Source organism: Hyla sarda, unplaced genomic scaffold (assembly GCF_029499605.1).
Source record: "Hyla sarda isolate aHylSar1 unplaced genomic scaffold, aHylSar1.hap1 scaffold_1936, whole genome shotgun sequence".
Lineage (NCBI taxonomy): Eukaryota > Metazoa > Chordata > Amphibia > Anura > Hylidae > Hyla > Hyla sarda.
Genome location: NW_026608592.1, coordinates 35,548 through 61,652, shown reverse-complemented (window position 1 = coordinate 61,652; position 26,105 = coordinate 35,548). Strand labels below are relative to the sequence as shown.

At 46.4% G+C, this 26,105-nt stretch overlaps 12 non-coding genes across 12 annotated transcripts; all 12 read right to left on the bottom strand.

Annotated features, from left to right (window-relative positions):
* Positions 1–470: 470 nt before the first annotated feature.
* On the bottom strand, positions 471–661 carry LOC130316557 (U2 spliceosomal RNA). The gene has a single exon (XR_008863864.1). It is a non-coding gene; the product is annotated as a U2 spliceosomal RNA (small nuclear RNA).
* A 2,089-nt stretch (positions 662–2,750) lies between these two features.
* Positions 2,751–2,941, bottom strand: LOC130316556 (U2 spliceosomal RNA). Its single transcript, XR_008863863.1, has one exon. It is a non-coding gene; the product is annotated as a U2 spliceosomal RNA (small nuclear RNA).
* Positions 2,942–5,023: 2,082 nt separating this feature from the next.
* On the bottom strand, positions 5,024–5,214 carry LOC130316543 (U2 spliceosomal RNA). The gene has a single exon (XR_008863851.1). It is a non-coding gene; the product is annotated as a U2 spliceosomal RNA (small nuclear RNA).
* A 2,086-nt stretch (positions 5,215–7,300) lies between these two features.
* LOC130316554 (U2 spliceosomal RNA) lies at positions 7,301–7,491 on the bottom strand. Its single transcript, XR_008863861.1, has one exon. It is a non-coding gene; the product is annotated as a U2 spliceosomal RNA (small nuclear RNA).
* A 2,088-nt stretch (positions 7,492–9,579) lies between these two features.
* On the bottom strand, positions 9,580–9,770 carry LOC130316553 (U2 spliceosomal RNA). The gene has a single exon (XR_008863860.1). It is a non-coding gene; the product is annotated as a U2 spliceosomal RNA (small nuclear RNA).
* A 2,091-nt stretch (positions 9,771–11,861) lies between these two features.
* On the bottom strand, positions 11,862–12,052 carry LOC130316552 (U2 spliceosomal RNA). The gene has a single exon (XR_008863859.1). It is a non-coding gene; the product is annotated as a U2 spliceosomal RNA (small nuclear RNA).
* Positions 12,053–14,150: 2,098 nt separating this feature from the next.
* LOC130316550 (U2 spliceosomal RNA) lies at positions 14,151–14,341 on the bottom strand. Its single transcript, XR_008863858.1, has one exon. It is a non-coding gene; the product is annotated as a U2 spliceosomal RNA (small nuclear RNA).
* Positions 14,342–16,426: 2,085 nt separating this feature from the next.
* LOC130316549 (U2 spliceosomal RNA) lies at positions 16,427–16,617 on the bottom strand. The gene has a single exon (XR_008863857.1). It is a non-coding gene; the product is annotated as a U2 spliceosomal RNA (small nuclear RNA).
* A 2,090-nt stretch (positions 16,618–18,707) lies between these two features.
* On the bottom strand, positions 18,708–18,898 carry LOC130316548 (U2 spliceosomal RNA). The gene has a single exon (XR_008863856.1). It is a non-coding gene; the product is annotated as a U2 spliceosomal RNA (small nuclear RNA).
* A 2,067-nt stretch (positions 18,899–20,965) lies between these two features.
* On the bottom strand, positions 20,966–21,156 carry LOC130316547 (U2 spliceosomal RNA). Its single transcript, XR_008863855.1, has one exon. It is a non-coding gene; the product is annotated as a U2 spliceosomal RNA (small nuclear RNA).
* Positions 21,157–23,236: 2,080 nt separating this feature from the next.
* On the bottom strand, positions 23,237–23,427 carry LOC130316546 (U2 spliceosomal RNA). Its single transcript, XR_008863854.1, has one exon. It is a non-coding gene; the product is annotated as a U2 spliceosomal RNA (small nuclear RNA).
* Positions 23,428–25,531: 2,104 nt separating this feature from the next.
* LOC130316558 (U2 spliceosomal RNA) lies at positions 25,532–25,727 on the bottom strand. The gene has a single exon (XR_008863865.1). It is a non-coding gene; the product is annotated as a U2 spliceosomal RNA (small nuclear RNA).
* Positions 25,728–26,105: the final 378 nt, after the last annotated feature.

Genomic DNA, 26,105 nt, shown 5'->3' with positions numbered 1-26,105 from the left:
GACCCCCCCCCCCCCCATGTTATGTTACATAGTTACATAGTTAGTACGGTCGAAAAAAGACATATGTCCATCACGTTCAACCAGGGAATTAAGGGGTAGGGGTGTGGCGCGATATTGGGGAAGGGATGAGATTTTATATTTCTTCATAAGCATTAATCTTATTTTGTCAATTAGGAACATTCAGCACCCACCCGCTATCAAGGCAGCTGCCTATCATGTCATGCCCTACCTGCACAGGTGTGCTGGCTACTCAAATGATCCAATTAAGGAGGCCATTTAGTCAGCAGCAGCAGAAGTCCTGTGCCTGGACGCTCCAACAGGGGCCAGACACAAGCAGAAGCAGAAGCAGCAGCAGCACCACCTTTTGTTTTTTGGCTGCAGCAGCAGCAAGGCCCACAGGGCTGGCTAGCTGGCTAGCCAGCAAGCAGGTAGCAATGAAAGTAGGAATCTTTCTTTTTAACCCTGTAAGGGGGTGGTGCACTGTACCCGAAGATACTGCCATATCGGGTCAATGCATAGGGCGACGGAAGCAAGCTTCGAAATCGGCCCCCGTTCTCAAAAATCCATTTAATATATGGTCCCCAGATAGGGGACGTATCAGATATTAAACTGATAAGAACAGATACTACACTTGATCTTAGCCAAAAGGCCGAGAAGCGATAACCGTGAAAGGGGCGGGCCCAACAAGGTCCCCTTCATGGGCACTATCACTGCTTGCTGTCAGGGAGGCTGCCAGACAATTTTCCATGCACACTCTGGGCTGGGGGGCAGTCAACCACCAGTACACACAGCAGAACCTAAACCCATACCATTATTGCTAAGCAGCAAGACAGGGGCCCATTGCACTCCCACGGGGCCTTTTTAAATGCAATCCATAACCCGGATTTGCCAGGAACCCTTCTTACTCCTCCTACTTGCATGTGACACTGGGCTTAGGATCTGCATAGGAAACACACACACAAGCACACACCTACCTTTGTTGCCTGCAGATGCCTCCTTGGCTGTCCCCAAACGGTATCAAACCAACACCCACGGGAAGCTGTAAGCATAGAGGACATGCCTGCACCCCATTGGACTTACCTGTGTGGGTTAAATCCGGGTTATTTGACAACCTATGGCGGTGATGGTTCTGCTCAGGCAGAGCAGTGCTGATGCTCCTCATAAAGCTGTCGCTGCTGTGAAGGTTCTAGGTGACATCACAAATCCCTTTGGTTACATACACAACAAAGCTGGGTTGTTGTTGTTTACACTCTGCAAGGCCTGTGGAAGTGAGTGACATCATAGCACTGTAGTTCTGAGGGTTCAAGATGGATGCAACAATCTCCTGTTGCTTCTATGAAGGCCGTAATAGACGACATCACCAAACAGCTCCATAGTCACATACACAGCAAAGGAGAGATGTTGTTTACACCTAGTGATGTCAGTGGTATTGAGTGACATCACAGCACAGTGCTAAGGCTCCTGGGCCTGGACACAGCAGCGGCTGCAATATCTCAACGGAGAATACGTTTATATCTATGTGTGTGTGTGCGCATATATATATATATATATATATATATATATATATATATATATTTCTCCGCCGAAATCACTTTTAAACCCATTTCCACCTTTTTTTCCCTTCTCTTCCTCTTACTTTTTTTTCACGTTTTTTTACGTTTTTCTCCTTTTCGCCTCTTTTCTGGGCGTATTATTCTTCTTTTTCTTCTTTTTTTTCGTCTAATGCATACCCCATCAGTGCAGCAATGCTTATTCAATACCGCCAGCAGATGGAGACACTGGGGGATAATTTTCTAAGGATTTATACTGATTTTTCCTGTCTGAATTTGTCGCACAGAAAGTTGCAGGCCAAATATGTGTGACATTTCTGCGACTTTAGCTTCTAGAGCATTTTTACAACATTATACATAGGTGCTGAATACATAAAAAGCGACTGTTCAGCGACAGACAAGTCGCATCGGCTGAAAGTAGGCCAGAATGTCAGTCCATGTTGGAGCAGGTTTAGATACAGTCTAAAGCATAGATCTCAAAGTCTGTGCACAGAATTTAGCAAGGGCCTCGCACCTTCTGATGCATCAGGTAGGTGCACAATAGCATAGCCTAACCCTCTGTACTTTGGTCTATATTGATGCGGGACATAGACAGCCAGCTGATGACCAATCCATTAGTGCAATGGATGGCTGGAAGCATTTGTCTTTGCCTTTGCAATACCACAGAAGCAATGCATGGTCAATGTACAGCAATGACACACCTGTGTGAACAGCCAGGAGACCCCCCCCCCCCCCCCATGTTATGTTACATAGTTACATAGTTAGTACGGTCGAAAAAAGACATATGTCCATCACGTTCAACCAGGGAATTAAGGGGTAGGGGTGTGGCGCGATATTGGGGAAGGGATGAGATTTTATATTTCTTCATAAGCATTAATCTTATTTTGTCAATTAGGAACATTCAGCACCCACCCGCTATCAAGGCAGCTGCCTATCATGTCATGCCCTACCTGCACAGGTGTGCTGGCTACTCAAATGATCCAATTAAGGAGGCCATTTAGTCAGCAGCAGCAGAAGTCCTGTGCCTGGACGCTCCAACAGGGGCCAGACACAAGCAGAAGCAGAAGCAGCAGAAGCAGCAGCAGCACCACCTTTTGTTTTTTGGCTGCAGCAGCAGCAAGGCCCACAGGGCTGGCTAGCTGGCTAGCCAGCAAGCAGGTAGCAATGAAAGTAGGAATCTTTCTTTTTAACCCTGTAAGGGGGTGGTGCACTGTACCCGAAGATACTGCCATATCGGGTCAATGCATAGGGCGACGGAAGCAAGCTTCGAAATCGGCCCCCGTTCTCAAAAATCCATTTAATATATGGTCCCCAGATAGGGGACGTATCAGATATTAAACTGATAAGAACAGATACTACACTTGATCTTAGCCAAAAGGCCGAGAAGCGATAACCGTGAAAGGGGCGGGCCCAACAAGGTCCCCTTCATGGGCACTATCACTGCTTGCTGTCAGGGAGGCTGCCAGACAATTTTCCATGCACACTCTGGGCTGGGGGGCAGTCAACCACCAGTACACACAGCAGAACCTAAACCCATACCATTATTGCTAAGCAGCAAGACAGGGGCCCATTGCACTCCCACGGGGCCTTTTTAAATGCAATCCATAACCCGGATTTGCCAGGAACCCTTCTTACTCCTCCTACTTGCATGTGACACTGGGCTTAGGATCTGCATAGGAAACACACACACAAGCACACACCTACCTTTGTTGCCTGCAGATGCCTCCTTGGCTGTCCCCAAACGGTATCAAACCAACACCCACGGGAAGCTGTAAGCATAGAGGACATGCCTGCACCCCATTGGACTTACCTGTGTGGGTTAAATCCGGGTTATTTGACAACCTATGGCGGTGATGGTTCTGCTCAGGCAGAGCAGTGCTGATGCTCCTCATAAAGCTGTCGCTGCTGTGAAGGTTCTAGGTGACATCACAAATCCCTTTGGTTACATACACAACAAAGCTGGGTTGTTGTTGTTTACACTCTGCAAGGCCTGTGGAAGTGAGTGACATCATAGCACTGTAGTTCTGAGGGTTCAAGATGGATGCAACAATCTCCTGTTGCTTCTATGAAGGCCATAATAGACGACATCACCAAACAGCTCCATAGTCACATACACAGCAAAGGAGAGATGTTGTTTACACCTAGTGATGTCAGTGGTATTGAGTGACATCACAGCACAGTGCTAAGGCTCCTGGGCCTGGACACAGCAGCGGCTGCAATATCTCAACGGAGAATACGTTTATATCTATGTGTGTGTGTGCGCATATATATATATATATATATATATATATATATATATTTCTCCGCCGAAATCACTTTTAAACCCATTTCCACCTTTTTTTCCCTTCTCTTCCTCTTACTTTTTTTTCACGTTTTTTTACGTTTTTCTCCTTTTCGCCTCTTTTCTGGGCGTATTATTCTTCTTTTTCTTCTTTTTTTTCGTCTAATGCATACCCCATCAGTGCAGCAATGCTTATTCAATACCGCCAGCAGATGGAGACACTGGGGGATAATTTTCTAAGGATTTATACTGATTTTTCCTGTCTGAATTTGTCGCACAGAAAGTTGCAGGCCAAATATGTGTGACATTTCTGCGACTTTAGCTTCTAGAGCATTTTTACAACATTATACATAGGTGCTGAATACATAAAAAGCGACTGTTCAGCGACAGACAAGTCGCATCGGCTGAAAGTAGGCCAGAATGTCAGTCCATGTTGGAGCAGGTTTAGATACAGTCTAAAGCATAGATCTCAAAGTCTGTGCACAGAATTTAGCAAGGGCCTCGCACCTTCTGATGCATCAGGTAGGTGCACAATAGCATAGCCTAACCCTCTGTACTTTGGTCTATATTGATGCGGGACATAGACAGCCAGCTGATGACCAATCCATTAGTGCAATGGATGGCTGGAAGCATTTGTCTTTGCCTTTGCAATACCACAGAAGCAATGCATGGTCAATGTACAGCAATGACACACCTGTGTGAACAGCCAGGAGACCCCCCCCCCCCCCCATGTTATGTTACATAGTTACATAGTTAGTACGGTCGAAAAAAGACATATGTCCATCACGTTCAACCAGGGAATTAAGGGGTAGGGGTGTGGCGCGATATTGGGGAAGGGATGAGATTTTATATTTCTTCATAAGCATTAATCTTATTTTGTCAATTAGGAACATTCAGCACCCACCCGCTATCAAGGCAGCTGCCTATCATGTCATGCCCTACCTGCACAGGTGTGCTGGCTACTCAAATGATCCAATTAAGGAGGCCATTTAGTCAGCAGCAGCAGAAGTCCTGTGCCTGGACGCTCCAACAGGGGCCAGACACAAGCAGAAGCAGAAGCAGCAGAAGCAGCAGCAGCACCACCTTTTGTTTTTTGGCTGCAGCAGCAGCAAGGCCCACAGGGCTGGCTAGCTGGCTAGCCAGCAAGCAGGTAGCAATGAAAGTAGGAATCTTTCTTTTTAACCCTGTAAGGGGGTGGTGCACTGTACCCGAAGATACTGCCATATCGGGTCAATGCATAGGGCGACGGAAGCAAGCTTCGAAATCGGCCCCCATTCTCAAAAATCCATTTAATATATGGTCCCCAGATAGGGGACGTATCAGATATTAAACTGATAAGAACAGATACTACACTTGATCTTAGCCAAAAGGCCGAGAAGCGATAACCGTGAAAGGGGCGGGCCCAACAAGGTCCCCTTCATGGGCACTATCACTGCTTGCTGTCAGGGAGGCTGCCAGACAATTTTCCATGCACACTCTGGGCTGGGGGGCAGTCAACCACCAGTACACACAGCAGAACCTAAACCCATACCATTATTGCTAAGCAGCAAGACAGGGGCCCATTGCACTCCCACGGGGCCTTTTTAAATGCAATCCATAACCCGGATTTGCCAGGAACCCTTCTTACTCCTCCTACTTGCATGTGACACTGGGCTTAGGATCTGCATAGGAAACACACACACAAGCACACACCTACCTTTGTTGCCTGCAGATGCCTCCTTGGCTGTCCCCAAACGGTATCAAACCAACACCCACGGGAAGCTGTAAGCATAGAGGACATGCCTGCACCCCATTGGACTTACCTGTGTGGGTTAAATCCGGGTTATTTGACAACCTATGGCGGTGATGGTTCTGCTCAGGCAGAGCAGTGCTGATGCTCCTCATAAAGCTGTCGCTGCTGTGAAGGTTCTAGGTGACATCACAAATCCCTTTGGTTACATACACAACAAAGCTGGGTTGTTGTTGTTTACACTCTGCAAGGCCTGTGGAAGTGAGTGACATCATAGCACTGTAGTTCTGAGGGTTCAAGATGGATGCAACAATCTCCTGTTGCTTCTATGAAGGCCGTAATAGACGACATCACCAAACAGCTCCATAGTCACATACACAGCAAAGGAGAGATGTTGTTTACACCTAGTGATGTCAGTGGTATTGAGTGACATCACAGCACAGTGCTAAGGCTCCTGGGCCTGGACACAGCAGCGGCTGCAATATCTCAACGGAGAATACGTTTATATCTATGTGTGTGTGTGCGCATATATATATATATATATATATATATATATATATATATTTCTCCGCCGAAATCACTTTTAAACCCATTTCCACCTTTTTTTCCCTTCTCTTCCTCTTACTTTTTTTTCACGTTTTTTTACGTTTTTCTCCTTTTCGCCTCTTTTCTGGGCGTATTATTCTTCTTTTTCTTCTTTTTTTTCGTCTAATGCATACCCCATCAGTGCAGCAATGCTTATTCAATACCGCCAGCAGATGGAGACACTGGGGGATAATTTTCTAAGGATTTATACTGATTTTTCCTGTCTGAATTTGTCGCACAGAAAGTTGCAGGCCAAATATGTGTGACATTTCTGCGACTTTAGCTTCTAGAGCATTTTTACAACATTATACATAGGTGCTGAATACATAAAAAGCGACTGTTCAGCGACAGACAAGTCGCATCGGCTGAAAGTAGGCCAGAATGTCAGTCCATGTTGGAGCAGGTTTAGATACAGTCTAAAGCATAGATCTCAAAGTCTGTGCACAGAATTTAGCAAGGGCCTCGCACCTTCTGATGCATCAGGTAGGTGCACAATAGCATAGCCTAACCCTCTGTACTTTGGTCTATATTGATGCGGGACATAGACAGCCAGCTGATGACCAATCCATTAGTGCAATGGATGGCTGGAAGCATTTGTCTTTGCCTTTGCAATACCACAGAAGCAATGCATGGTCAATGTACAGCAATGACACACCTGTGTGAACAGCCAGGAGACCCCCCCCCCCCCCCCCATGTTATGTTACATAGTTACATAGTTAGTACGGTCGAAAAAAGACATATGTCCATCACGTTCAACCAGGGAATTAAGGGGTAGGGGTGTGGCGCGATATTGGGGAAGGGATGAGATTTTATATTTCTTCATAAGCATTAATCTTATTTTGTCAATTAGGAACATTCAGCACCCACCCGCTATCAAGGCAGCTGCCTATCATGTCATGCCCTACCTGCACAGGTGTGCTGGCTACTCAAATGATCCAATTAAGGAGGCCATTTAGTCAGCAGCAGCAGAAGTCCTGTGCCTGGACGCTCCAACAGGGGCCAGACACAAGCAGAAGCAGAAGCAGCAGAAGCAGCAGCAGCACCACCTTTTGTTTTTTGGCTGCAGCAGCAGCAAGGCCCACAGGGCTGGCTAGCTGGCTAGCCAGCAAGCAGGTAGCAATGAAAGTAGGAATCTTTCTTTTTAACCCTGTAAGGGGGTGGTGCACTGTACCCGAAGATACTGCCATATCGGGTCAATGCATAGGGCGACGGAAGCAAGCTTCGAAATCGGCCCCCGTTCTCAAAAATCCATTTAATATATGGTCCCCAGATAGGGGACGTATCAGATATTAAACTGATAAGAACAGATACTACACTTGATCTTAGCCAAAAGGCCGAGAAGCGATAACCGTGAAAGGGGCGGGCCCAACAAGGTCCCCTTCATGGGCACTATCACTGCTTGCTGTCAGGGAGGCTGCCAGACAATTTTCCATGCACACTCTGGGCTGGGGGGCAGTCAACCACCAGTACACACAGCAGAACCTAAACCCATACCATTATTGCTAAGCAGCAAGACAGGGGCCCATTGCACTCCCACGGGGCCTTTTTAAATGCAATCCATAACCCGGATTTGCCAGGAACCCTTCTTACTCCTCCTACTTGCATGTGACACTGGGCTTAGGATCTGCATAGGAAACACACACACAAGCACACACCTACCTTTGTTGCCTGCAGATGCCTCCTTGGCTGTCCCCAAACGGTATCAAACCAACACCCACGGGAAGCTGTAAGCATAGAGGACATGCCTGCACCCCATTGGACTTACCTGTGTGGGTTAAATCCGGGTTATTTGACAACCTATGGCGGTGATGGTTCTGCTCAGGCAGAGCAGTGCTGATGCTCCTCATAAAGCTGTCGCTGCTGTGAAGGTTCTAGGTGACATCACAAATCCCTTTGGTTACATACACAACAAAGCTGGGTTGTTGTTGTTTACACTCTGCAAGGCCTGTGGAAGTGAGTGACATCATAGCACTGTAGTTCTGAGGGTTCAAGATGGATGCAACAATCTCCTGTTGCTTCTATGAAGGCCATAATAGACGACATCACCAAACAGCTCCATAGTCACATACACAGCAAAGGAGAGATGTTGTTTACACCTAGTGATGTCAGTGGTATTGAGTGACATCACAGCACAGTGCTAAGGCTCCTGGGCCTGGACACAGCAGCGGCTGCAATATCTCAACGGAGAATACGTTTATATCTATGTGTGTGTGTGCGCATATATATATATATATATATATATATATATATATATATATTTCTCCGCCGAAATCACTTTTAAACCCATTTCCACCTTTTTTTCCCTTCTCTTCCTCTTACTTTTTTTTCACGTTTTTTTACGTTTTTCTCCTTTTCGCCTCTTTTCTGGGCGTATTATTCTTCTTTTTCTTCTTTTTTTTCGTCTAATGCATACCCCATCAGTGCAGCAATGCTTATTCAATACCGCCAGCAGATGGAGACACTGGGGGATAATTTTCTAAGGATTTATACTGATTTTTCCTGTCTGAATTTGTCGCACAGAAAGTTGCAGGCCAAATATGTGTGACATTTCTGCGACTTTAGCTTCTAGAGCATTTTTACAACATTATACATAGGTGCTGAATACATAAAAAGCGACTGTTCAGCGACAGACAAGTCGCATCGGCTGAAAGTAGGCCAGAATGTCAGTCCATGTTGGAGCAGGTTTAGATACAGTCTAAAGCATAGATCTCAAAGTCTGTGCACAGAATTTAGCAAGGGCCTCGCACCTTCTGATGCATCAGGTAGGTGCACAATAGCATAGCCTAACCCTCTGTACTTTGGTCTATATTGATGCGGGACATAGACAGCCAGCTGATGACCAATCCATTAGTGCAATGGATGGCTGGAAGCATTTGTCTTTGCCTTTGCAATACCACAGAAGCAATGCATGGTCAATGTACAGCAATGACACACCTGTGTGAACAGCCAGGAGACCCCCCCCCCCCCATGTTATGTTACATAGTTACATAGTTAGTACGGTCGAAAAAAGACATATGTCCATCACGTTCAACCAGGGAATTAAGGGGTAGGGGTGTGGCGCGATATTGGGGAAGGGATGAGATTTTATATTTCTTCATAAGCATTAATCTTATTTTGTCAATTAGGAACATTCAGCACCCACCCGCTATCAAGGCAGCTGCCTATCATGTCATGCCCTACCTGCACAGGTGTGCTGGCTACTCAAATGATCCAATTAAGGAGGCCATTTAGTCAGCAGCAGCAGAAGTCCTGTGCCTGGACGCTCCAACAGGGGCCAGACACAAGCAGAAGCAGAAGCAGCAGAAGCAGCAGCAGCACCACCTTTTGTTTTTTGGCTGCAGCAGCAGCAAGGCCCACAGGGCTGGCTGGCTAGCTGGCTAGCCAGCAAGCAGGTAGCAATGAAAGTAGGAATCTTTCTTTTTAACCCTGTAAGGGGGTGGTGCACTGTACCCGAAGATACTGCCATATCGGGTCAATGCATAGGGCGACGGAAGCAAGCTTCGAAATCGGCCCCCGTTCTCAAAAATCCATTTAATATATGGTCCCCAGATAGGGGACGTATCAGATATTAAACTGATAAGAACAGATACTACACTTGATCTTAGCCAAAAGGCCGAGAAGCGATAACCGTGAAAGGGGCGGGCCCAACAAGGTCCCCTTCATGGGCACTATCACTGCTTGCTGTCAGGGAGGCTGCCAGACAATTTTCCATGCACACTCTGGGCTGGGGGGCAGTCAACCACCAGTACACACAGCAGAACCTAAACCCATACCATTATTGCTAAGCAGCAAGACAGGGGCCCATTGCACTCCCACGGGGCCTTTTTAAATGCAATCCATAACCCGGATTTGCCAGGAACCCTTCTTACTCCTCCTACTTGCATGTGACACTGGGCTTAGGATCTGCATAGGAAACACACACACAAGCACACACCTACCTTTGTTGCCTGCAGATGCCTCCTTGGCTGTCCCCAAACGGTATCAAACCAACACCCACGGGAAGCTGTAAGCATAGAGGACATGCCTGCACCCCATTGGACTTACCTGTGTGGGTTAAATCCGGGTTATTTGACAACCTATGGCGGTGATGGTTCTGCTCAGGCAGAGCAGTGCTGATGCTCCTCATAAAGCTGTCGCTGCTGTGAAGGTTCTAGGTGACATCACAAATCCCTTTGGTTACATACACAACAAAGCTGGGTTGTTGTTGTTTACACTCTGCAAGGCCTGTGGAAGTGAGTGACATCATAGCACTGTAGTTCTGAGGGTTCAAGATGGATGCAACAATCTCCTGTTGCTTCTATGAAGGCCGTAATAGACGACATCACCAAACAGCTCCATAGTCACATACACAGCAAAGGAGAGATGTTGTTTACACCTAGTGATGTCAGTGGTATTGAGTGACATCACAGCACAGTGCTAAGGCTCCTGGGCCTGGACACAGCAGCGGCTGCAATATCTCAACGGAGAATACGTTTATATCTATGTGTGTGTGTGCGCATATATATATATATATATATATATATATATATATATATATTTCTCCGCCGAAATCACTTTTAAACCCATTTCCACCTTTTTTTCCCTTCTCTTCCTCTTACTTTTTTTTCACGTTTTTTTACGTTTTTCTCCTTTTCGCCTCTTTTCTGGGCGTATTATTCTTCTTTTTCTTCTTTTTTTTCGTCTAATGCATACCCCACCAGTGCAGCAATGCTTATTCAATACCGCCAGCAGATGGAGACACTGGGGGATAATTTTCTAAGGATTTATACTGATTTTTCCTGTCTGAATTTGTCGCACAGAAAGTTGCAGGCCAAATATGTGTGACATTTCTGCGACTTTAGCTTCTAGAGCATTTTTACAACATTATACATAGGTGCTGAATACATAAAAAGCGACTGTTCAGCGACAGACAAGTCGCATCGGCTGAAAGTAGGCCAGAATGTCAGTCCATGTTGGAGCAGGTTTAGATACAGTCTAAAGCATAGATCTCAAAGTCTGTGCACAGAATTTAGCAAGGGCCTCGCACCTTCTGATGCATCAGGTAGGTGCACAATAGCATAGCCTAACCCTCTGTACTTTGGTCTATATTGATGCGGGACATAGACAGCCAGCTGATGACCAATCCATTAGTGCAATGGATGGCTGGAAGCATTTGTCTTTGCCTTTGCAATACCACAGAAGCAATGCATGGTCAATGTACAGCAATGACACACCTGTGTGAACAGCCAGGAGACCCCCCCCCCCCCCCCCCCCATGTTATGTTACATAGTTACATAGTTAGTACGGTCGAAAAAAGACATATGTCCATCACGTTCAACCAGGGAATTAAGGGGTAGGGGTGTGGCGCGATATTGGGGAAGGGATGAGATTTTATATTTCTTCATAAGCATTAATCTTATTTTGTCAATTAGGAACATTCAGCACCCACCCGCTATCAAGGCAGCTGCCTATCATGTCATGCCCTACCTGCACAGGTGTGCTGGCTACTCAAATGATCCAATTAAGGAGGCCATTTAGTCAGCAGCAGCAGAAGTCCTGTGCCTGGACGCTCCAACAGGGGCCAGACACAAGCAGAAGCAGAAGCAGCAGAAGCAGCAGCAGCACCACCTTTTGTTTTTTGGCTGCAGCAGCAGAAAGGCCCACAGGGCTGGCTAGCTGGCTAGCCAGCAAGCAGGTAGCAATGAAAGTAGGAATCTTTCTTTTTAACCCTGTAAGGGGGTGGTGCACTGTACCCGAAGATACTGCCATATCGGGTCAATGCATAGGGCGACGGAAGCAAGCTTCGAAATCGGCCCCCGTTCTCAAAAATCCATTTAATATATGGTCCCCAGATAGGGGACGTATCAGATATTAAACTGATAAGAACAGATACTACACTTGATCTTAGCCAAAAGGCCGAGAAGCGATAACCGTGAAAGGGGCGGGCCCAACAAGGTCCCCTTCATGGGCACTATCACTGCTTGCTGTCAGGGAGGCTGCCAGACAATTTTCCATGCACACTCTGGGCTGGGGGGCAGTCAACCACCAGTACACACAGCAGAACCTAAACCCATACCATTATTGCTAAGCAGCAAGACAGGGGCCCATTGCACTCCCACGGGGCCTTTTTAAATGCAATCCATAACCCGGATTTGCCAGGAACCCTTCTTACTCCTCCTACTTGCATGTGACACTGGGCTTAGGATCTGCATAGGAAACACACACACAAGCACACACCTACCTTTGTTGCCTGCAGATGCCTCCTTGGCTGTCCCCAAACGGTATCAAACCAACACCCACGGGAAGCTGTAAGCATAGAGGACATGCCTGCACCCCATTGGACTTACCTGTGTGGGTTAAATCCGGGTTATTTGACAACCTATGGCGGTGATGGTTCTGCTCAGGCAGAGCAGTGCTGATGCTCCTCATAAAGCTGTCGCTGCTGTGAAGGTTCTAGGTGACATCACAAATCCCTTTGGTTACATACACAACAAAGCTGGGTTGTTGTTGTTTACACTCTGCAAGGCCTGTGGAAGTGAGTGACATCATAGCACTGTAGTTCTGAGGGTTCAAGATGGATGCAACAATCTCCTGTTGCTTCTATGAAGGCCGTAATAGACGACATCACCAAACAGCTCCATAGTCACATACACAGCAAAGGAGAGATGTTGTTTACACCTAGTGATGTCAGTGGTATTGAGTGACATCACAGCACAGTGCTAAGGCTCCTGGGCCTGGACACAGCAGCGGCTGCAATATCTCAACGGAGAATACGTTTATATCTATGTGTGTGTGTGCGCATATATATATATATATATATATATATATATATATATATATATATATTTCTCCGCCGAAATCACTTTTAAACCCATTTCCACCTTTTTTTCCCTTCTCTTCCTCTTACTTTTTTTTCAAGTTTTTTTACGTTTTTCTCCTTTTCGCCTCTTTTCTGGGCGTATTATTCTTCTTTTTCTTCTTTTTTTTCGTCTAATGCATACCCCACCAGTGCAGCAATGCTTATTCAATACCGCCAGCAGATGGAGACACTGGGGGATAATTTTCTAAGGATTTATACTGATTTTTCCTGTCTGAATTTGTCGCACAGAAAGTTGCAGGCCAAATATGTGTGACATTTCTGCGACTTTAGCTTCTAGAGCATTTTTACAACATTATACATAGGTGCTGAATACATAAAAAGCGACTGTTCAGCGACAGACAAGTCGCATCGGCAGAAAGTAGGCCAGAATGTCAGTCCATGTTGGAGCAGGTTTAGATACAGTCTAAAGCATAGATCTCAAAGTCTGTGCACAGAATTTAGCAAGGGCCTCGCACCTTCTGATGCATCAGGTAGGTGCACAATAGCATAGCCTAACCCTCTGTACTTTGGTCTATATTGATGCGGGACATAGACAGCCAGCTGATGACCAATCCATTAGTGCAATGGATGGCTGGAAGCATTTGTCTTTGCCTTTGCAATACCACAGAAGCAATGCATGGTCAATGTACAGCAATGACACACCTGTGTGAACAGCCAGGAGACCCCCCCCCCCCCCCCCCCCCATGTTATGTTACATAGTTACATAGTTAGTACGGTCGAAAAAAGACATATGTCCATCACGTTCAACCAGGGAATTAAGGGGTAGGGGTGTGGCGCGATATTGGGGAAGGGATGAGATTTTATATTTCTTCATAAGCATTAATCTTATTTTGTCAATTAGGAACATTCAGCACCCACCCGCTATCAAGGCAGCTGCCTATCATGTCATGCCCTACCTGCACAGGTGTGCTGGCTACTCAAATGATCCAATTAAGGAGGCCATTTAGTCAGCAGCAGCAGAAGTCCTGTGCCTGGACGCTCCAACAGGGGCCAGACACAAGCAGAAGCAGAAGCAGCAGAAGCAGCAGCAGCACCACCTTTTGTTTTTTGGCTGCAGCAGCAGAAAGGCCCACAGGGCTGGCTAGCTGGCTAGCCAGCAAGCAGGTAGCAATGAAAGTAGGAATCTTTCTTTTTAACCCTGTAAGGGGGTGGTGCACTGTACCCGAAGATACTGCCATATCGGGTCAATGCATAGGGCGACGGAAGCAAGCTTCGAAATCGGCCCCCGTTCTCAAAAATCCATTTAATATATGGTCCCCAGATAGGGGACGTATCAGATATTAAACTGATAAGAACAGATACTACACTTGATCTTAGCCAAAAGGCCGAGAAGCGATAACCGTGAAAGGGGCGGGCCCAACAAGGTCCCCTTCATGGGCACTATCACTGCTTGCTGTCAGGGAGGCTGCCAGACAATTTTCCATGCACACTCTGGGCTGGGGGGCAGTCAACCACCAGTACACACAGCAGAACCTAAACCCATACCATTATTGCTAAGCAGCAAGACAGGGGCCCATTGCACTCCCACGGGGCCTTTTTAAATGCAATCCATAACCCGGATTTGCCAGGAACCCTTCTTACTCCTCCTACTTGCATGTGACACTGGGCTTAGGATCTGCATAGGAAACACACACACAAGCACACACCTACCTTTGTTGCCTGCAGATGCCTCCTTGGCTGTCCCCAAACGGTATCAAACCAACACCCACGGGAAGCTGTAAGCATAGAGGACATGCCTGCACCCCATTGGACTTACCTGTGTGGGTTAAATCCGGGTTATTTGACAACCTATGGCGGTGATGGTTCTGCTCAGGCAGAGCAGTGCTGATGCTCCTCATAAAGCTGTCGCTGCTGTGAAGGTTCTAGGTGACATCACAAATCCCTTTGGTTACATACACAACAAAGCTGGGTTGTTGTTGTTTACACTCTGCAAGGCCTGTGGAAGTGAGTGACATCATAGCACTGTAGTTCTGAGGGTTCAAGATGGATGCAACAATCTCCTGTTGCTTCTATGAAGGCCGTAATAGACGACATCACCAAACAGCTCCATAGTCACATACACAGCAAAGGAGAGATGTTGTTTACACCTAGTGATGTCAGTGGTATTGAGTGACATCACAGCACAGTGCTAAGGCTCCTGGGCCTGGACACAGCAGCGGCTGCAATATCTCAACGGAGAATACGTTTATATCTATGTGTGTGTGTGCGCATATATATATATATATATATATATATATATATATATATTTCTCCGCCGAAATCACTTTTAAACCCATTTCCACCTTTTTTTCCCTTCTCTTCCTCTTACTTTTTTTTCACGTTTTTTTACGTTTTTCTCCTTTTCGCCTCTTTTCTGGGCGTATTATTCTTCTTTTTCTTCTTTTTTTTCGTCTAATGCATACCCCATCAGTGCAGCAATGCTTATTCAATACCGCCAGCAGATGGAGACACTGGGGGATAATTTTCTAAGGATTTATACTGATTTTTCCTGTCTGAATTTGTCGCACAGAAAGTTGCAGGCCAAATATGTGTGACATTTCTGCGACTTTAGCTTCTAGAGCGTTTTTACAACATTATACATAGGTGCTGAATACATAAAAAGCGACTGTTCAGCGACAGACAAGTCGCATCGGCTGAAAGTAGGCCAGAATGTCAGTCCATGTTGGAGCAGGTTTAGATACAGTCTAAAGCATAGATCTCAAAGTCTGTGCACAGAATTTAGCAAGGGCCTCGCACCTTCTGATGCATCAGGTAGGTGCACAATAGCATAGCCTAACCCTCTGTACTTTGGTCTATATTGATGCGGGACATAGACAGCCAGCTGATGACCAATCCATTAGTGCAATGGATGGCTGGAAGCATTTGTCTTTGCCTTTGCAATACCACAGAAGCAATGCATGGTCAATGTACAGCAATGACACACCTGTGTGAACAGCCAGGAGACCCCCCCCCCCCCCCCATGTTATGTTACATAGTTACATAGTTAGTACGGTCGAAAAAAGACATATGTCCATCACGTTCAACCAGGGAATTAAGGGGTAGGGGTGTGGCGCGATATTGGGGAAGGGATGAGATTTTATATTTCTTCATAAGCATTAATCTTATTTTGTCAATTAGGAACATTCAGCACCCACCCGCTATCAAGGCAGCTGCCTATCATGTCATGCCCTACCTGCACAGGTGTGCTGGCTACTCAAATGATCCAATTAAGGAGGCCATTTAGTCAGCAGCAGCAGAAGTCCTGTGCCTGGACGCTCCAACAGGGGCCAGACACAAGCAGAAGCAGAAGCAGCAGAAGCAGCAGCAGCACCACCTTTTGTTTTTTGGCTGCAGCAGCAGCAAGGCCCACAGGGCTGGCTAGCTGGCTAGCCAGCAAGCAGGTAGCAATGAAAGTAGGAATCTTTCTTTTTAACCCTGTAAGGGGGTGGTGCACTGTACCCGAAGATACTGCCATATCGGGTCAATGCATAGGGCGACGGAAGCAAGCTTCGAAATCGGCCCCCGTTCTCAAAAATCCATTTAATATATGGTCCCCAGATAGGGGACGTATCAGATATTAAACTGATAAGAACAGATACTACACTTGATCTTAGCCAAAAGGCCGAGAAGCGATAACCGTGAAAGGGGCGGGCCCAACAAGGTCCCCTTCATGGGCACTATCACTGCTTGCTGTCAGGGAGGCTGCCAGACAATTTTCCATGCACACTCTGGGCTGGGGGGCAGTCAACCACCAGTACACACAGCAGAACCTAAACCCATACCATTATTGCTAAGCAGCAAGACAGGGGCCCATTGCACTCCCACGGGGCCTTTTTTAATGCAATCCATAACCCGGATTTGCCAGGAACCCTTCTTACTCCTCCTACTTGCATGTGACACTGGGCTTAGGATCTGCATAGGAAACACACACACAAGCACACACCTACCTTTGTTGCCTGCAGATGCCTCCTTGGCTGTCCCCAAACGGTATCAAACCAACACCCACGGGAAGCTGTAAGCATAGAGGACATGCCTGCACCCCATTGGACTTACCTGTGTGGGTTAAATCCGGGTTATTTGACAACCTATGGCGGTGATGGTTCTGCTCAGGCAGAGCAGTGCTGATGCTCCTCATAAAGCTGTCGCTGCTGTGAAGGTTCTAGGTGACATCACAAATCCCTTTGGTTACATACACAACAAAGCTGGGTTGTTGTTGTTTACACTCTGCAAGGCCTGTGGAAGTGAGTGACATCATAGCACTGTAGTTCTGAGGGTTCAAGATGGATGCAACAATCTCCTGTTGCTTCTATGAAGGCCGTAATAGACGACATCACCAAACAGCTCCATAGTCACATACACAGCAAAGGAGAGATGTTGTTTACACCTAGTGATGTCAGTGGTATTGAGTGACATCACAGCACAGTGCTAAGGCTCCTGGGCCTGGACACAGCAGCGGCTGCAATATCTCAACGGAGAATACGTTTATATCTATGTGTGTGTGTGCGCATATATATATATATATATATATATATATATATATATATATATATTTCTCCGCCGAAATCACTTTTAAACCCATTTCCACCTTTTTTTCCCTTCTCTTCCTCTTACTTTTTTTTCACGTTTTTTTACGTTTTTCTCCTTTTCGCCTCTTTTCTGGGCGTATTATTCTTCTTTTTCTTCTTTTTTTTCGTCTAATGCATACCCCATCAGTGCAGCAATGCTTATTCAATACCGCCAGCAGATGGAGACACTGGGGGATAATTTTCTAAGGATTTATACTGATTTTTCCTGTCTGAATTTGTCGCACAGAAAGTTGCAGGCCAAATATGTGTGACATTTCTGCGACTTTAGCTTCTAGAGCATTTTTACAACATTATACATAGGTGCTGAATACATAAAAAGCGACTGTTCAGCGACAGACAAGTCGCATCGGCTGAAAGTAGGCCAGAATGTCAGTCCATGTTGGAGCAGGTTTAGATACAGTCTAAAGCATAGATCTCAAAGTCTGTGCACAGAATTTAGCAAGGGCCTCGCACCTTCTGATGCATCAGGTAGGTGCACAATAGCATAGCCTAACCCTCTGTACTTTGGTCTATATTGATGCGGGACATAGACAGCCAGCTGATGACCAATCCATTAGTGCAATGGATGGCTGGAAGCATTTGTCTTTGCCTTTGCAATACCACAGAAGCAATGCATGGTCAATGAACAGCAATGACACACCTGTGTGAACAGCCAGGAGACCCCCCCCCCCCCCCATGTTATGTTACATAGTTACATAGTTAGTACGGTCGAAAAAAGACATATGTCCATCACGTTCAACCAGGGAATTAAGGGGTAGGGGTGTGGCGCGATATTGGGGAAGGGATGAGATTTTATATTTCTTCATAAGCATTAATCTTATTTTGTCAATTAGGAACATTCAGCACCCACCCGCTATCAAGGCAGCTGCCTATCATGTCATGCCCTACCTGCACAGGTGTGCTGGCTACTCAAATGATCCAATTAAGGAGGCCATTTAGTCAGCAGCAGCAGAAGTCCTGTGCCTGGACGCTCCAACAGGGGCCAGACACAAGCAGAAGCAGAAGCAGCAGAAGCAGCAGCAGCACCACCTTTTGTTTTTTGGCTGCAGCAGCAGCAAGGCCCACAGGGCTGGCTAGCTGGCTAGCCAGCAAGCAGGTAGCAATGAAAGTAGGAATCTTTCTTTTTAACCCTGTAAGGGGGTGGTGCACTGTACCCGAAGATACTGCCATATCGGGTCAATGCATAGGGCGACGGAAGCAAGCTTCGAAATCGGCCCCCGTTCTCAAAAATCCATTTAATATATGGTCCCCAGATAGGGGACGTATCAGATATTAAACTGATAAGAACAGATACTACACTTGATCTTAGCCAAAAGGCCGAGAAGCGATAACCGTGAAAGGGGCGGGCCCAACAAGGTCCCCTTCATGGGCACTATCACTGCTTGCTGTCAGGGAGGCTGCCAGACAATTTTCCATGCACACTCTGGGCTGGGGGGCAGTCAACCACCAGTACACACAGCAGAACCTAAACCCATACCATTATTGCTAAGCAGCAAGACAGGGGCCCATTGCACTCCCACGGGGCCTTTTTAAATGCAATCCATAACCCGGATTTGCCAGGAACCCTTCTTACTCCTCCTACTTGCATGTGACACTGGGCTTAGGATCTGCATAGGAAACACACACACAAGCACACACCTACCTTTGTTGCCTGCAGATGCCTCCTTGGCTGTCCCCAAACGGTATCAAACCAACACCCACGGGAAGCTGTAAGCATAGAGGACATGCCTGCACCCCATTGGACTTACCTGTGTGGGTTAAATCCGGGTTATTTGACAACCTATGGCGGTGATGGTTCTGCTCAGGCAGAGCAGTGCTGATGCTCCTCATAAAGCTGTCGCTGCTGTGAAGGTTCTAGGTGACATCACAAATCCCTATGGTTACATACACAACAAAGCTGGGTTGTTGTTGTTTACACTCTGCAAGGCCTGTGGAAGTGAGTGACATCATAGCACTGTAGTTCTGAGGGTTCAAGATGGATGCAACAATCTCCTGTTGCTTCTATGAAGGCCATAATAGACGACATCACCAAACAGCTCCATAGTCACATACACAGCAAAGGAGAGATGTTGTTTACACCTAGTGATGTCAGTGGTATTGAGTGACATCACAGCACAGTGCTAAGGCTCCTGGGCCTGGACACAGCAGCGGCTGCAATATCTCAACGGAGAATACGTTTATATATATGTGTGTGTGTGCGCGTATATATATATATATATATATATATATATATATATATATATATATATATATTTCTCCGCCGAAATCACTTTTAAACCCATTTCCACCTTTTTTTCCCTTCTCTTCCTCTTACTTTTTTTTCACGTTTTTTTACGTTTTTCTCCTTTTCGCCTCTTTTCTGGGCGTATTATTCTTCTTTTTCTTCTTTTTTTTCGTCTAATGCATACCCCATCAGTGCAGCAATGCTTATTCAATACCGCCAGCAGATGGAGACACTGGGGGATAATTTTCTAAGGATTTATACTTGCAGGCCAAATATGTGTGACATTTCTGCGACTTTAGCTTCTAGAGCATTTTTACAACATTATACATAGGTGCTGAATACATAAAAAGCGACTGTTCAGCGACAGACAAGTCGCATCGGCTGAAAGTAGGCCAGAATGTCAGTCCATGTTGGAGCAGGTTTAGATACAGTCTAAAGCATAGATCTCAAAGTCTGTGCACAGAATTTAGCAAGGGCCTCGCACCTTCTGATGCATCAGGTAGGTGCACAATAGCATAGCCTAACCCTCTGTACTTTGGTCTATATTGATGCGGGACATAGACAGCCAGCTGATGACCAATCCATTAGTGCAATGGATGGCTGGAAGCATTTGTCTTTGCCTTTGCAATACCACAGAAGCAATGCATGGTCAATGTACAGCAATGACACACCTGTGTGAACAGCCAGGAGACCCCCCCCCCCCCCCCCCATGTTATGTTACATAGTTACATAGTTAGTACGGTCGAAAAAAGACATATGTCCATCACGTTCAACCAGGGAATTAAGGGGTAGGGGTGTGGCGCGATATTGGGGAAGGGATGAGATTTTATATTTCTTCATAAGCATTAATCTTATTTTGTCAATTAGGAACATTCAGCACCCACCCGCTATCAAGGCAGCTGCCTATCATGTCATGCCCTACCTGCACAGGTGTGCTGGCTACTCAAATGATCCAATTAAGGAGGCCATTTAGTCAGCAGCAGCAGAAGTCCTGTGCCTGGACGCTCCAACAGGGGCCAGACACAAGCAGAAGCAGAAGCAGCAGAAGCAGCAGCAGCACCACCTTTTGTTTTTTGGCTGCAGCAGCAGCAAGGCCCACAGGGCTGGCTAGCTGGCTAGCCAGCAAGCAGGTAGCAATGAAAGTAGGAATCTTTCTTTTTAACCCTGTAAGGGGGTGGTGCACTGTACCCGAAGATACTGCCATATCGGGTCAATGCATAGGGCGACGGAAGCAAGCTTCGAAATCGGCCCCCGTTCTCAAAAATCCATTTAATATATGGTCCCCAGATAGGGGACGTATCAGATATTAAACTGATAAGAACAGATACTACACTTGATCTTAGCCAAAAGGCCGAGAAGCGATAACCGTGAAAGGGGCGGGCCCAACAAGGTCCCCTTCATGGGCACTATCACTGCTTGCTGTCAGGGAGGCTGCCAGACAATTTTCCATGCACACTCTGGGCTGGGGGGCAGTCAACCACCAGTACACACAGCAGAACCTAAACCCATACCATTATTGCTAAGCAGCAAGACAGGGGCCCATTGCACTCCCACGGGGCCTTTTTAAATGCAATCCATAACCCGGATTTGCCAGGAACCCTTCTTACTCCTCCTACTTGCATGTGACACTGGGCTTAGGATCTGCATAGGAAACACACACACAAGCACACACCTACCTTTGTTGCCTGCAGATGCCTCCTTGGCTGTCCCCAAACGGTATCAAACCAACACCCACGGGAAGCTGTAAGCATAGAGGACATGCCTGCACCCCATTGGACTTACCTGTGTGGGTTAAATCCGGGTTATTTGACAACCTATGGCGGTGATGGTTCTGCTCAGGCAGAGCAGTGCTGATGCTCCTCATAAAGCTGTCGCTGCTGTGAAGGTTCTAGGTGACATCACAAATCCCTTTGGTTACATACACAACAAAGCTGGGTTGTTGTTGTTTACACTCTGCAAGGCCTGTGGAAGTGAGTGACATCATAGCACTGTAGTTCTGAGGGTTCAAGATGGATGCAACAATCTCCTGTTGCTTCTATGAAGGCCGTAATAGACGACATCACCAAACAGCTCCATAGTCACATACACAGCAAAGGAGAGATGTTGTTTACACCTAGTGATGTCAGTGGTATTGAGTGACATCACAGCACAGTGCTAAGGCTCCTGGGCCTGGACACAGCAGCGGCTGCAATATCTCAACGGAGAATACGTTTATATCTATGTGTGTGTGTGCGCATATATATATATATATATATATATATATATATATATATATATATATTTCTCCGCCGAAATCACTTTTAAACCCATTTCCACCTTTTTTTCCCTTCTCTTCCTCTTACTTTTTTTTCACGTTTTTTTACGTTTTTCTCCTTTTCGCCTCTTTTCTGGGCGTATTATTCTTCTTTTTCTTCTTTTTTTTCGTCTAATGCATACCCCATCAGTGCAGCAATGCTTATTCAATACCGCCAGCAGATGGAGACACTGGGGGATAATTTTCTAAGGATTTATACTGATTTTTCCTGTCTGAATTTGTCGCACAGAAAGTTGCAGGCCAAATATGTGTGACATTTCTGCGACTTTAGCTTCTAGAGCATTTTTACAACATTATACATAGGTGCTGAATACATAAAAAGCGACTGTTCAGCGACAGACAAGTCGCATCGGCTGAAAGTAGGCCAGAATGTCAGTCCATGTTGGAGCAGGTTTAGATACAGTCTAAAGCATAGATCTCAAAGTCTGTGCACAGAATTTAGCAAGGGCCTCGCACCTTCTGATGCATCAGGTAGGTGCACAATAGCATAGCCTAACCCTCTGTACTTTGGTCTATATTGATGCGGGACATAGACAGCCAGCTGATGACCAATCCATTAGTGCAATGGATGGCTGGAAGCATTTGTCTTTGCCTTTGCAATACCACAGAAGCAATGCATGGTCAATGTACAGCAATGACACACCTGTGTGAACAGCCAGGAGACCCCCCCCCCCCCCATGTTATGTTACATAGTTACATAGTTAGTACGGTCGAAAAAAGACATATGTCCATCACGTTCAACCAGGGAATTAAGGGGTAGGGGTGTGGCGCGATATTGGGGAAGGGATGAGATTTTATATTTCTTCATAAGCATTAATCTTATTTTGTCAATTAGGAACATTCAGCACCCACCCGCTATCAAGGCAGCTGCCTATCATGTCATGCCCTACCTGCACAGGTGTGCTGGCTACTCAAATGATCCAATTAAGGAGGCCATTTAGTCAGCAGCAGCAGAAGTCCTGTGCCTGGACGCTCCAACAGGGGCCAGACACAAGCAGAAGCAGAAGCAGCAGAAGCAGCAGCAGCACCACCTTTTGTTTTTTGGCTGCAGCAGCAGCAAGGCCCACAGGGCTGGCTAGCTGGCTAGCCAGCAATGAAAGTAGGAATCTTTCTTTTTAACCCTGTAAGGGGGTGGTGCACTGTACCCGAAGATACTGCCATATCGGGTCAATGCATAGGGCGACGGAAGCAAGCTTCGAAATCGGCCCCCGTTCTCAAAAATCCATTTAATATATGGTCCCCAGATAGGGGACGTATCAGATATTAAACTGATAAGAACAGATACTACACTTGATCTTAGCCAAAAGGCCGAGAAGCGATAACCGTGAAAGGGGCGGGCCCAACAAGGTCCCCTTCATGGGCACTATCACTGCTTGCTGTCAGGGAGGCTGCCAGACAATTTTCCATGCACACTCTGGGCTGGGGGGCAGTCAACCACCAGTACACACAGCAGAACCTAAACCCATACCATTATTGCTAAGCAGCAAGACAGGGGCCCATTGCACTCCCACGGGGCCTTTTTAAATGCAATCCATAACCCGGATTTGCCAGGAACCCTTCTTACTCCTCCTACTTGCATGTGACACTGGGCTTAGGATCTGCATAGGAAACACACACACAAGCACACACCTACCTTTGTTGCCTGCAGATGCCTCCTTGGCTGTCCCCAAACGGTATCAAACCAACACCCACGGGAAGCTGTAAGCATAGAGGACATGCCTGCACCCCATTGGACTTACCTGTGTGGGTTAAATCCGGGTTATTTGACAACCTATGGCGGTGATGGTTCTGCTCAGGCAGAGCAGTGCTGATGCTCCTCATAAAGCTGTCGCTGCTGTGAAGGTTCTAGGTGACATCACAATCCCTATGGTTACATACACAACAAAGCTGGGTTGTTGTTGTTTACACTCTGCAAGGCCTGTGGAAGTGAGTGACATCATAGCACTGTAGTTCTGAGGGTTCAAGATGGATGCAACAATCTCCTGTTGCTTCTATGAAGGCCGTAATAGACGACATCACCAAACAGCTCCATAGTCACATACACAGCAAAGGAGAGATGTTGTTTTACACCTAGTGATGTCAGTGGTATTGAGTGACATCACAGCACAGTGCTAAGGCTCCTGGGCCTGGACACAGCAGCGGCTGCAATATCTCAACGGAGAATACGTTTATATCTATGTGTGTGTGTGCGCATATATATATATATATATATATATATATAATATATATATATATATATTCTCCGCCGAAATCACTTTTAAACCCATTTCCACCTTTTTTTCCCTTCTCTTCCTCTTACTTTTTTTTCACGTTTTTTTACGTTTTTCTCCTTTTCGCCTCTTTTCTGGGCGTATTATTCTTCTTTTTCTTCTTTTTTTTCGTCTAATGCATACCCCATCAGTGCAGCAATGCTTATTCAATACCGCCAGCAGATGGAGACACTGGGGGATAATTTTCTAAGGATTTATACTGATTTTTCCTGTCTGAATTTGTCGCACAGAAAAGTTGCAGGCCAAATATGTGTGACATTTCTGCGACTTTAGCTTCTAGAGCATTTTTACAACATTATACATAGGTGCTGAATACATAAAAAGCGACTGTTCAGCGACAGACAAGTCGCATCGGCTGAAAGTAGGCCAGAATGTCAGTCCATGTTGGAGCAGGTTTAGATACAGTCTAAAGCATAGATCTCAAAGTCTGTGCAACAGAATTTAGCAAGGGCCTCGCACCTTCTGATGCATCAGGTAGGTGCACAATAGCATAGCCTAACCCTCTGTACTTTGGTCTATATTGATGCGGGACATAGACAGCCAGCTGATGACCAATCCATTAGTGCAATGGATGGCTGGAAGCATTTGTCTTTGCCTTTGCAATACCACAGAAGCAATGCATGGTCAATGTACAGCAATGACACACCTGTGTGAACAGCCAGGAGACCCCCCCCCCCCCCCCCCCCCATGTTATGTTACATAGTTACATAGTTAGTAACGGTCGAAAAAAGGACATATGTCCATCACGTTCAACCAGGGAATTAAGGGGTAGGGGGTGTGGCGCGATATTGGGGAAGGGATGAGATTTTATATTTCTTCATAAGCATTAATCTTATTTTGTCAATTAGGAACATTCAGCACCCACCCGCTATCAAGGCAGCTGCCTATCATGTCATGCCTACCTGCACAGGTGTGCTGGCTACTCAAATGATCCAATTAAGGAGGCCATTTAGTCAGCAGCAGCAGAAGTCCTGTGCCTGGACGCTCCAACAGGGGCCAGACACAAGCAGAAGCAGAAGCAGCAGAAGCAGCAGCAGCACCACCCTTTTGTTTTTTGGCTGCAGCAGCAGCAAGGCCCACAGGGCTGGCTAGCTGGCTAGCCAGCAAGCAGGTAGCAATGAAAGTAGGAATCTTTCTTTTTTAACCCTGTAAGGGGGTGGTGCACTGTACCCGAAGATACTGCCATATCGGGTCAATGCATAGGGGCGACGAGGAAGCAAGCTTCGAAATCGGCCCCCCGTTCTCAAAAATCCATTTAATATATGGTCCCCAGATAGGGGACGTATCAGATATTAAACTGATAAGAACAGATACTACACTTGATCTTAGCCAAAAGGCCGGAGAAGCGATAACCGTGAAAGGGGCGGGCCCAACAAGGTCCCCTTCATGGGCACTATCACTGCTTGCTGTCAGGGAGGCTGCCAGACAATTTTCCATGCACACTCTGGGCTGGGGGGCAGTCAACACACCAGTACACACAGCAGAACCTAAACCCATACCATTATTGCTAAGCAGCAAGACAGGGGGCCCATTGCACTCCCACGGGGCCTTTTTAAATGCAATCCATAACCCGGATTTGCCAGGAACCCTTCTTACTCCTCCTACTTGCATGTGACACTGGGCTTAGGATCTGCATAGGAAACACACACACAAGCACACACCTACCTTTGTTGCCTGCAGATGCCTCCTTGGCTGTCCCCAAACGGTATCAAACCAACACCCACGGGA